Raw genomic sequence first — 12,615 nt, 5'->3', positions numbered from 1 at the left:
CTATGGGAGGTAATATTAATACCTAATTTCAGGTTGCTTGCTGCTTTTAACTCAATGCAGAGTCTAGTCATAGTAAAGATACAAACAATGCTTTAAATTCTGTATAAGTTCATAGATTTCATCCAATATGAATTAGGAGTTTTTGTCTTCATTTTTAAAAGTAATAATAGGGAAGGTGTTAACTTGACACTTTCTGATTACAAAAAGTAATGCCCTTATAAAATCTTCTAACTAATTCAACCATCTAGGGTGGTCAACTGCAATAAACCTTTCATTTCTTCAAAATGCTGCTTCTGCCAACAGAATCTCTTGTTTTCTTCTTTACAAACAGGAAGTCCTTTACATTTCAATTGTAATTTCACTTACCTTGGATGGAGCACAAAATTCAGTTCAACTTCTGACCAGTTCCTACATCTCCACTTAATGATTATATTTTCATTTGTTAACAATTCCATATTTTTACAGTGATTTTCCCATCAAACATTTGTGATTTCCTTCCCTTTTCATCTTCTAATACAGCAGGAAACTTATCAAATTTGTGCACCAAACTTTCACATGGAAGACACTATGCAGCTTCTCTACAAATGTTTCAAATAGTTCCATCATGTGCAGTGCCACCACATTGGGAATCCTGATGCCCAATGCCATGGGAGATGAGGGCTGCAAGGTATTCTCACTCAGTCTCCTTTTAACAAGTGACAATTCCTGAGTTGTCATAGCTTTGTTGGTAAATCATTCCCATCTTAAATTCCTTCCTACATGCCTTCAGGCAATCTCAAAAAGCCTCCCTGCTCTTGGCAGTGCCTTCAGTTTTCATAATGTCCCCATCTTTATTTTTACTCATATTTGCCTCAATGTCATCTACTTCATTTTCTTCAGAAAGGTTGAATATTTCTATCAATCCCTTGTGCTTTGCTCTAGATTCTTTAATTATACCTTTCTAACCCAGTTTGTTGTTCCAATCATAAAATGAAATATGTTTCCTTTCCAGCTGTTGCAGAAAACTGCACCTTCCACTTGATTCAGCTTACTGATCTTGCAGCAGCTAGCCTATTTTCTACACCAGTGACGACCAGTAGCTCATGGAACTTCCCCTTGGACCAGCTGGTGACATCCTGCTCTGTCCATTGCCAGTTGTTCATGTTGGCCTGTCCTCCCACTCCTCCATGATCCAGGGCAGGTCCCCAGCCCCACTTGGCCATGTCTGCACAGGTGCTGCAGCCTCATTCAGATTCAACACATGATATATCCTGGAGAATGTTCTATGTGCAATTGAGAAGAATGCCCATTCTGTTGTTTTTGGATGGAATGTTTTGTACACGTCTTTTAGGTCCATCTGGTCTACTGTGTAGTTTAAGTCCAATATTTCCTTATTGATTTTTTCATCCGGATGATCTATCAGTTGTTGAAAGTAGGGTATCAAAGTCCTCTACTATTATTGTACTGCTGTCTATTTCTCTCTTCAGATCTGTTAATATTTGCCTTATATATTTAGGTGATCCAGTATGGGTACATAAATACTTACAAATGTTATATCCTTTTGTTGGATTGCCTCCTTTAATATTATATAATAACCTCCTTTGTCTCTTATTGCAGACTATTTTATCTGATATAAGTATAGCTACCCCTACCCTCTTTGGGCCTTCATTTCAAGGAATATCTTCTTCCATCCCTTCAGTTTCAGTCTGTGTGTGTCCTTAAAGCTGAGGTCTCTTGTAGTTAGCATATATTTGAATGTTGTGTTTTTTAACCCATTCAGCCACTCTATGCCTTTTGATTGGAGAATTTAGTCCACTTACATGTAGAATAATTGTTGAAAGGTAAAGACTTACTTTTCTATTTTATTTGTTGTTCTGTGACTGTTTTATAATTCCTCTGTTTCTTTCTTCTTCCCTTGCTCTCTTCTGTTGATATGATGATTATCTGTAGTGGTATGCTTAGATTCCCTTCTCTTTATCTTTTGTATATTTACATAGGTTTTTGCTTTGTGATTACCATGATGCTTACATAAAACATCTCATATTTATAACAGTTTATTTTAAGCTTGATAATAACTTAACTTTGAATGCATAATAAAGCTTTACATTTTTACTATCCCACCCATGCACACGCACATTTTATAATTTTGATGTTAAAATCTACATCTTTTATCTTGTGTATCCATTAAAAAATTATTGTACTTACAGTTATTTTTAATACTTTTTTATAACTTTCACATGAAGTGGTGATTAATTTACTACATTAAAATTTTAATCAGAGTTCATTTTACTTTCAAAGGAAAATAATTCAGATATTAGAGCACAATTAAATCATGTAATTGTCCAGCTTCTATCTGTATTTATTATAAAGGTCATTTAAACATTTTATTGAGTAAGTCATTTTGCAAGATTAAAAAACTATTATTTCTGATCAATATGTATTGAATTCCTAAGTAAGACTGCTCTATACTCAATGATTTGCCCTAAACATAGACTCTATATTTAACTTAAAACCTTTATAAGGTATTTCTTTAAATTAAGAAAATTTTATATAACAAGGTATTGTTGAGATACTCAGCTATAAAATTGAGATATTGACATTACCATTGCAATTATAATAATGGACTGAATGTGAGATTCTGAAAAAGATGATGTTTCATGTTGAATCACCTACAGCAGCTTGTATTTGCAGGGCACTTTGCCAGGTTGGATTTGCACTCTGACTCAGGATTCTTGATAAAGATAACTTCCCAGTGTGGGAGAGTATAACAAAACATTTTAAATAATATGTTCTAATAAGTTGAGTTTGAATTGCATGCCTCATCTTTCTTTCTCTAGTCAATTTTAGATTCATTTATTTGCAGAATCCTAGATTATACTTAAGTGTTTCTCAAGGTCATTCATAGATCTTGGATTCCAAGGTCTTAGAGACCTTGGCCTAATTCCTGATACTATCTTTTAACAGGTTTATGAGTTCGGGAAATTTACATAACCTTCTAAGCCTGCTTTCCCTCATGTACATAATAGAGATAATAGATAATAGTATCTGCCTCATAGGACTGGGGTGAGAATTAAATAAGAAATTGCATATAAATGTTTATCTCATGCCTGATAAGTAGAAAAAAATGAATAAATGTTAGCTATTATATTATTATTATTTATTTGACAGTGCCCCTTCCTCTAGTGGTTTGCATAGAGATGTTGCAAATATAATCAAACTGGACCCGCATTCTTAGAATTCAAAGTCAGTTCTACCGTAAGTTCATGTCTACACAAAGCTACGGATAGAACTGGATCCCAAAGTTGGAATTCAAACCAGAAGATCTGTTTTGTTGTGTATATGACAATATACACAAATGTCTTTTCACAGGTCTACCTTTCAGCTGTGTTTAGCTTGTGTAATACAGATACAAACTAAATTAGACTTTGTTGCAAGATAGATTGCATAGGCAGCATGATTTGAAGCAATTGCAGTAGTTGGCTTTTGAGAAAGCTAAGCCGAAATGAAATGTATTTCATTATGGGTTTATTCTTGAGATGCAAAATATTTTAGGAAGACTAAGTCTTGATGTATTAACTTCTGCATTTGCCCCTTTTAGTTTTCAGTTTCAAGGCAGGCCCAGATGGCAATATCAAAAAGGAAATGCCCATCTTATGTGTACACGCTGTGTGGTACCTTTGACCATGCAAAGATATTTGTTCTTGAGAGGATAATTAAACTGTCCTTATCCAATGTCTCTTGCACATTACATGTGTGCACTTTTACAAAGGGAAAACAAAACCTGACTGCAAAGCATAATTATAAATGGTAATAGTTACATTTTCATCATATGTATGCAATAAATAAGTCTGTCAAATATAGAATTTGGAATTTGTAGTGTGCTTCCCTCCTTTACTGGTATATTTATTTTGCTCCTCTGCTAATGAGGCTAGTTTTAGATAGCCATGAGCATCAGTCTCAAATAAAAATTAAAAGTCAGTATATTACATTTCTCCTTCTGTTCTTTCTGCATATTACATTGCTCCATAAGCTCATTGATGCTGGAATTCTATCTCTCCTTTGGCACAATTTTCCTCTGTGGTATGATGCTATGAATATTTATGATACAATATAAACAATATAATAATAGGGATTTCCTAAACTTGTGCTGCATATATCTTCAGACAGGAGCTGGGAGGACTATATATGTTAACTCCCACTAGAGAAGATCTTTATGTCCTGTGAAATAGATGGCTGTCCCAAAGACCTTCACTTCCACGTGAGTTAAATGGTTTCTGTACTGAAACATTCTGAGAAGAATTTTTTCTTCTTCTATATATAGTTTGGACTTTCATCATCTCTGAAATATTGCCAGATTTTCCTTACATTGAGTAGGCATCAATGGATATCCTTATTCATCCTTCCTATGTCAACCACTACAATTCATTCTTTTATAACCACCTTAAATCTTTAGTCTCTAAAATTCCAGGGTCCAGAATCCTCTGAGCAGACTATTATCTTGCTCAGTGAAGCGGTACTACTTCATCCTCACTCATCCTCCATCACCTTAACTGACTGGATTTCTTTTCGTTTATAAATTTAACTCAAATTGTTTTCTTTTTTCAAATATTTGCCAAACTTTCTCATTCCAGCCAATTTTCCCAGCTTGATATCTGCTTAGCTACACATAATACTCCTAATCTGTGACTCTAGATATTTCCCCATGTCAGTCTCTGCAGTCATTCTTCCTATCTATGTTATTACTATAGTTAGAATTCATTCCATTTCCCATTAATAATTACTGGAAAAACAGGGTTTTTTATTTTATCAATTATTAAAGAAATTCTGACATTCATATTATATGAATATCCTGATATTTTTATTGTAAAACTTCTTGGAATTATTGTAAAGCTATAAGATACCTCAAAAACACTTCTTCAATGTTTGGGGGGGGCGGGAAATGTGTGTGTGTGTGTGTGTGTGTGTGTGTGTGTGTGTGTGTGTAAGAGACAGAGACAGAAACAAAAACACAGACAGAAAATGCACTTTAATACATTTTTACAGGGGAACGTTTTTGGGAGACAGTTATCCACGAGTTTCTCACATTTCTGCATGCCTTATGAGCAGAGGCACAGGCCTTTGTTCTGGACTATTATTTCAGGGATGTTACTATAGCAAACAGCCTCGGGAGATAGAGGTAGTTTCTGCCTCTGGAGCAAAAGGCAGTTTTATTTTTTGTTTTGTTTCTTTGTTTTTGTTGTTCTTGTTTGTTTATGTCACTGTCCAGTATAAGGAAAACATGTTTATCTTTGGTTAAAAAGTAAGCATGTTTTCTACCTATTACAGGGGATTTGGTTTCTCTAACTCATGTTTTGTGTCTCGTACTAACCCACTACATGTTCGGATGTCAGCTGAACCTCTTCGTGCCACCGTATGGGAACTGGAGCTTGGGGAACCAGTGTAAACACTGACACTCTGGCTATTACTGTCATTGGAAATAATAAAGTCCTTTGTCTCCTATCCCAGGGATTTATTTTTTATTTATTTATTTTTTGTCTTCTCTGAGTATCTATGAAAGAGAGGCAGAATAACTTGCTAGTCAGGTAAAATCTCAAACCCCTCCATTGTCCTGAGAGATGGGATGCTGGTGGAGACATGGCTTTCTGCAAGAATAAAGGTAAGTGTCACGGGCTTCTCTGGTGGCGCAGGGGTTGAGAGTCTGCTTGCCGATGCAGGGGACGCGGATTCGTGCCCCGGTTCGGGAAGATCCCACGTGCCGCGGAGCGGCTGGGCCCGTGAGCCATGGCCGCTGGGCCTGCGCATCCGGAGCCTGTGCTCCTCAACGGAAGAGGCCACAACAGTGAGAGGCCCGCATACCACAAAAAAAAAAGAAAAAAAGATAAGCGTCTCATGGCTGATTAACAGGAGAAGAGGGAAGTTTATGTGAGAAGATCAAGTGGGTATAAAAGGTCCTCCATTTTATTTCCTTTTAATTAAGAGGAATTGTGGAGATGGTTTCAGGCCAAGCACTAGGAAGCAGATGTAAAGACAATTTCAAATGATGCCCTAGGTATTGCTAATTCTTTTGTAAGAGGGGAAACTGAAGGCTCTCATCCACTGATCATTCTCAGGCCTATTTCTTTGCATTAACTGGTACTAGGACTTGTCCTGGAGTTCGGTGGCAGAAAGTTCTACCACCATTCATTAAAAAGAGATGTGCTGAGGAAGAGTAGAAAGCACTGAGAGTATAAAGCAGACAAACCATTAGAATTTTGGTTAGTTGGCTGGGTGGATGAGACACGGGAAATAATGCCTGACTTGGGCATATAATACCTATTAAGGAAGAATGGCGATAGAAAGGTTGTCTTGTGACTTAGTCCCTTCTGCAGTCTAGCATGCCAACACTAGATGTTTACAGAGATGACAATAAATGGTCTCAGGGCTTTGTGCAGGGGGTCCTAGCTACTATGAGGGAACTTTGGCCCTTTCATGTAGATTTCCATGAGAAAGAAAACTCCTTTGGGAAACCACAGATGCAACATTGAGAAGGATTTGTGCTCTTACTGCCCTGGGTGAGCTTTACAATGCTGATGAAAGTGACCCACTAATGAGTAAGAAATGGACCCAAAGAAGCCTAGTACATTTGTTCAGTAAGCAATGTCACCTTGGAAAACTCCCCTAGGCCTTACATTGAAACTGGGAAAGAACTTAAGTTGTTATTTTGATAATGGAACTTCAGATGTCCTAGATTAAGGTGGAATAAAAAAAGTCTCCACTGCATATGTCACATCCAAACAATCTAAGGGGAATAAATCCACAGCCTCGACCAGAAAGCAATGTGACTATGGCAGTTGGATCAAAGGTTCCCCAAAGCTAAAATGCTGGTGTCGGTATGTATAATCTTGGTGCTCATATATGGCTTTGGGTGGACTGAAAACATTGGAGGTTCATTTGGTTGAGCTGTATGCAGACACCACTCTGCTCACAATGGAAAGTAAACATGACTTACTTTCTGATTCCTCCAGGCTCTCTGATTCCTCCCTCTTCATTAACCTGTCTTCAGCCACTTTAAAGAGAAAGATGATTTTGGATGAGTTCTAGGTGTCCCTTGTCCCCGTGAGAAACCAAAGGCCATATGCATCCATGTAGATTTGCAGGGGAATTTGGAGGAAGGAAAAAATTCAAATGTGTATAATTCTGTTGGAGAAAGGTCCCAAGTCACAATCCCTCCTGATTCTGTAGTTCAAGGGATACCCAGATTTAGGTAATGAGATTTGGGCTGGATACACATTAGGGAAGGGGAGCTAATATGTCTTGTGGATGGGGCCCTTTCGGTCAGTTCAATGTACTGTTGTGATTTCTGCTCCTGAATGTATAATTTTATTAATTTATATGTGTTTACTGAATCGAGAGTGTATTCTCCCAATTAGGAAGTGTCTCATATAGAAAATTGCTAGTGGGACATGTAAACCAGATCCTCTGCCTGTCTCCTCCAAGGTGATCCATCAGAAGTGATATATAATCCAAGGACGACAAGTGGAAATCACAGTCTCAAGGTCTTAAAGATAGCAAGGATAGGTTGCAATACCAACACAACAGCCCTGTGTGGCCAGTGAAAAATAATAATGGGAGATGGAGGCTTATAGTGGATTATTGGCAACTGAGAGTTGTTGTTGCTACTATAGCCCCACAAATGATTTCCATTACACATACTGATGTCACTTGGTATGCCGTGTTAAACATTGGCAACACCTTATTTTCTATCCCACTGGCACCTGAAGATCAAGACCAGTGTACCTTCATGCAGCAAGGCCTTCAGTATACATTTGCAGTACTCCCCTGGGGGTACCTAAGCTCCCCTGCCATTTGCCTTCATGGGGGTGGCCTAGGTAACATTAATGTCTCTACTTTATGAAGTCTGAAGTCTTCACTAAATAGATGACAACCTGCAGGTTCGCAACTTTGAAGCCTCAGTGTAAATGGTCTTGACTTCAGGGTTATTACATTTCTCCCAGCAGGAGTGGCTGATAAACCCCAACAAAATTTAGAGACGTGCTAGCCAAGGAGTATCTTGAGACTATGTGAGTGTATATCAAAGCTCTCAACCCCTCTGGCAATCAAGGAACAACTGTCTCTTGGCCCCTCTCAAAGAGAGATCCAACAATTTAGAGAACTCTTTGAGTATTGAAGACTGTACATGTCTCGAGTGGGCATTCTACTTGGAACATTATATTGGCTAGTTCACAAATACTCATCCTTTGAATGGGACCCAGACCAAAGCTGTGGGTTGGAAGCTATCAACTGAGCTTTGCACGATCTCTACACAAATGACCTCTGTGACTGATGATATTGCTGTTTGGAATCTCTGGCAAAGGGAAGCACCATACATCCAGAGATGCCTCTTGCAACAGTGACATAGTTAAATCATAAAGATAATGACCACTTGGTTGAGAACATTGCTTGCCAAGATCCCCTACAGTAGCCCACACTGGCCAAAGTGAGGGAAATAAGGGAGCTCTGTAAGTTCTATTAAATTGCCTTTGTCACTTTTGCACTTTTGCATCTATCCCTTCTGAGTGTGAGCAGCGGATAATTGAAAACGGTGAAGTTATAGCTACTGTAATGGGACACAGATATTTTATGGCAGTGGAGGAAGAGCATCACCCTGGAACCTGGAGAGGGAACATCTTATACTCCGGGAGACATGGATGAGAAAGGAACATTAATATTTTTTTTCTCTTTCAGACCATCCCTGAAGTCTTCCTCAAGATAAAGGCCCTCATGTATCTCTCTCAAACTAATGAGCACTTAAATTTAACTGATTTCAGGATATGTTCTCTCCCACCAGGCAACTCTGGTCACCATTGGATTGCCATTCCTCTTAAAATTACCAGAAGCCTATCAAAGGGGCAGATGATGGCCCTGGTCCCTACACTTCACAGTACAATTCCTGTCAACACCTGTAGCATCTGCTTCACCTTTATGCCAAGTACTGTAGTTCAGTGGATAAAAGCCACCCAGCTGATGATGCAGAAAAGTAGGACAGAGCAGACTGACTGTCCTCAGACATTACCATCAAAAAGAATAACTAGATTCAATTGTTCAAACTAAAGTGAGAAACATAAGATCTACTAGCTGGTTATGAGGTCATACTGGAGCGGAGTTAACGTGTGCTACTGGATGATGTAGACCACCACCCCCCCTTCAGTGACCCCAATAGCACTTTCTTTTTAGGGATACCACGTGTACCCTTAGGACTATATGTCTTGTGGGGAAACCAAGCATTAGCTTATTTCTCTCCCCCAAATGGTGATTATAACCTCAGGAGTGGTCGGTCACAAGAGACTTCCAAGTTTTTAAGGAAATACCCCTAGAGAATAACGTAGCCCTTAGATGACTGTGCCATCTTCCCAAAATGATTACTTGGGGAAGCTTTCCAGAAAGGGAACTGCTTTGTACTTTTACCCACCTTGCAGTCCGTTTTCCCTACAATGTGAGTTGTCCAACTAGAAAAGATGACACAAAATTTGTCTTTGATACTAGTTGAGGTGATCAAAGACACTGCCTCAGTCCTGGAATGTATTCAGGTTAGTAGTAACTCAGTGATCAGGCTTGTGATAGATGATATTGCCCCTAAATTTTCTCCTTGAGTGCCAAGGTAGAGTCTTGTGTAATCTCTAAAACTCCTGCTGTACCAGACTAAGGGCATAGGCCAAGTTGAAAGGTCAATGTGGAAATTTAAGGAGAAAAACACCTAGATTTCTGAGGTAGATCCAGATGGTTTATGAGATTTGCTCAGCTGGTTGGGTCTGGGACGGTTGATGTTAATACTGCAAATTTCCACATACTGCTGCTCAGAACCCTATTGATATCAGCCTTAATGAAATGTAGTAGGAGCCAAGTTGAACATATTTAGTCCTAACCTCTACCAGCCAGATTAATCAATGTGGCTGACAGAGGGCTATGCTCAGAGGAAAAATTTCCCAGATGTCAAGACAGTGTTGGATGGAAAGGTGGATATCATTAGAAGACACGTCTCCATAGGTCTTGCCTGTTTATTGCTCAGTATGACAAAGATAGTGTTTTTCTTGGAGGCAAAGATCAGGCAGGTTTACTGCCCATTATAAAAGATTCAGTTTCCTTAAGGTTGGAACCCCACTCCTGGAATGCAAACCACTGTGCGTGTGCAGGCACTTGGCTCATTTCACATTGTCCTATGGGGCACCAGCATAAATGCTGACAACTGCTATTGCTGTGAGTAATAAAGTCCTTTATTTCTGCAGTCTCCTGTCTTCTGCCAGCACCCACGAAACTGAAGCAAGCTAACTTGGGACACAGGTAGAGTACGTCTCAGACCCTTCTAAGTTTTTGACATGTATAATATTGCTAATGTATACTAATTATAATTTCAGTTACATTAAGGAGAGCAGGAGAAAAAAAATTCTTAGTCTACAGATCTTGTAGCTAACATTTTCAAGGCATACTGGGCTTTAATTAAGTGAATAAATGAATGTGATTAAATAGAAGGCAATTCAGCACAGTCCTGAAGAGAACTTCTGATTTCCACTAAGAGGATTTATTTTAATATGTTGGAGAAATTGATGAAGGGTATAGAAAACGCCCAGTGACACAAATTGTGCTTTGACATTTGTAGATGGTTCTAAGTCTGTGGATTGTTTACATGAGAACCTTGCTCTGAATGAATTTACTCCTTTTCTGGAGTGCAGGGTGAGTGTGCTGCTCCCAGGCCAACCTGCTGGCACCTCCTAGGAATGATGTAACAGGTTACAATACCCTCTAACTGAATTCTAGGCAATGAAACATATTGATAATCCAAACACTAGAACATCTGAAGATGATCCATTACTGAGTGGATGGGTATATGTTAATATAGTGTAAATCTGGAGTCATATGAATCAGATACATTTCTAAATTAATTTTGACTTCATACATTAGAAGTAGCGGGGGGGGAGCTTATTGAAAACTTTAAAATTATATATAATATCTAACTAACGGATTTGCTAATAGTTGTTCTCTGACCATGGACATGAAACTAGCATTTTACATGTCATGCACATGAAGTTCAAAATGCCAGGTAGCCAAGAAATAGAAAACCATTATCCATTTGGAGTCAGTTACTTAGCCATGCCTCAAGCATGAGTTGTTTAGTGAAAAACTGCAAAGAATTGTAGGTCAGATCTTAAGGAACCATATTTCTATAATGCCTTATTCTTATAGCAAAATGGACTAACACTTGTAATTCTACAATTCCGTTCAGAAATGTGTGAGGGAAAATGTACTTGGGAAAAAATCCTCAAAATTTTCTTCTTTGCTGGCATGAGAAAAAGGTGCTGAGGGTAGGGAAAAGTTATTAGTTTGCTATTACTCAATCCTTGCTGAGCACAGAACATAAAATAGGAATAAAGAAAGGAAGTCAGCTCTCCAATCCCAGCTGCAGGCTGATGAATCACTTAGTGATTAATTGTTGCTACTAGTAATTGAAATAATCATATTGCAGAGAAGGAAAAAAAAGTATTTGGTCTCTAAAATGTTTTTCCCTAAAACTATCATTGCTGACATATTAAGGACTTTTAAAAAGGAGATATAAAGATCTTAATGTAAAGCTAAAAGGAATATAACTCCCAAGATTGACCCAACATCTGGCATCAGGTTTTGAAAAACTTTCCTCTGGCTGTCAAAATCAGTTGTCCCCTTTACAAAAACCAGCCCTCTGCTTAAAGGAGCTCCAGAGACTGGCGCGAGCCGCGGCTATCAGCGCGGACACCAGAGACAGGCATGGGACACTAAGGCCGCTGCTGCCGCCACCAAGAGGCCTGTGTGCGAGCACAGGTCACTATCCACACCTCCCCTCCCGGGATCCTGTGCAGCCCGCCACTGCCAGGGTCCCGGGATCCAGGGACAACTTCCCCGGGAGAACGCACGGCGCGCCTCAGGCTGCTGCAACGTCACGCCGGCCTCTGCCGCCGCAGGCTCGTCCCGCATCCGTGCCCCTCCCTCCCCCCAGCCTGAGTGAGCCAGAGCCCCCGAATCAGCTGCTCCTTTAACCCTGTCCTGTCTTCGCGAAGAACAGAGGCCCTCAGGCGACCTATACACAGAGGCGGGGCCAAGTCCAAAGCTGAACCCCAGGAGCTGTGCGAACAAAGAAGAGAAAGGGAAATCTCTCCCAGCAGCCTCAGGAGCAGCGGATTAAAGCTGCACAATCTACGTGATGTACCCTGCATCTGTGGAAAACCTGAATAGACAGCGAATCATCCCAAACTGAGGCGGTGGACTTTGGGAGCAAAGATATATATATTTTTTCACCTTTTCCTCTTTTTGTGAGTGTGTATGTGTATGCTTCTGTGTGAGATTTTGTCTGTACAGCTTTGCTTTCACCATTTGTCCTAGGGTTCTGTCTGTCCGGTTTGTTTTTTATTACTTTTTAAAATTTTTTGCTTTTTTTTTTGCGGTACATGGGCCTCTCACTGCTGTGGCCTCTCCCGTTGCGGAGCACAGGCTCCGGACGCGCAGGCTCAGCGGCCATGGCTCACGGGCCCAGCCGCTCCGCGGCATGTGGGATCTTCCCGGACCGGGGCACGAACCCGTGTCCCCTGCGTCAGCAGGTGGACTCTCAACCACTGCGCCACCAGGGAAGCC

General features: G+C 39.8%; 1 pseudogene; it reads right to left on the bottom strand.

Moving 5' to 3' along the window:
- Positions 1-236: 236 nt before the first annotated feature.
- LOC131768249 (activator of 90 kDa heat shock protein ATPase homolog 2 pseudogene) lies at positions 237-1,336 on the bottom strand (annotated as a pseudogene).
- Positions 1,337-12,615: the final 11,279 nt, after the last annotated feature.

This window comes from Kogia breviceps, chromosome 13, assembly GCF_026419965.1.
Source record: "Kogia breviceps isolate mKogBre1 chromosome 13, mKogBre1 haplotype 1, whole genome shotgun sequence".
Classification (NCBI taxonomy): domain Eukaryota; kingdom Metazoa; phylum Chordata; class Mammalia; order Artiodactyla; family Physeteridae; genus Kogia; species Kogia breviceps.
This window is presented reverse-complemented; position numbering and strand designations above follow the sequence as displayed.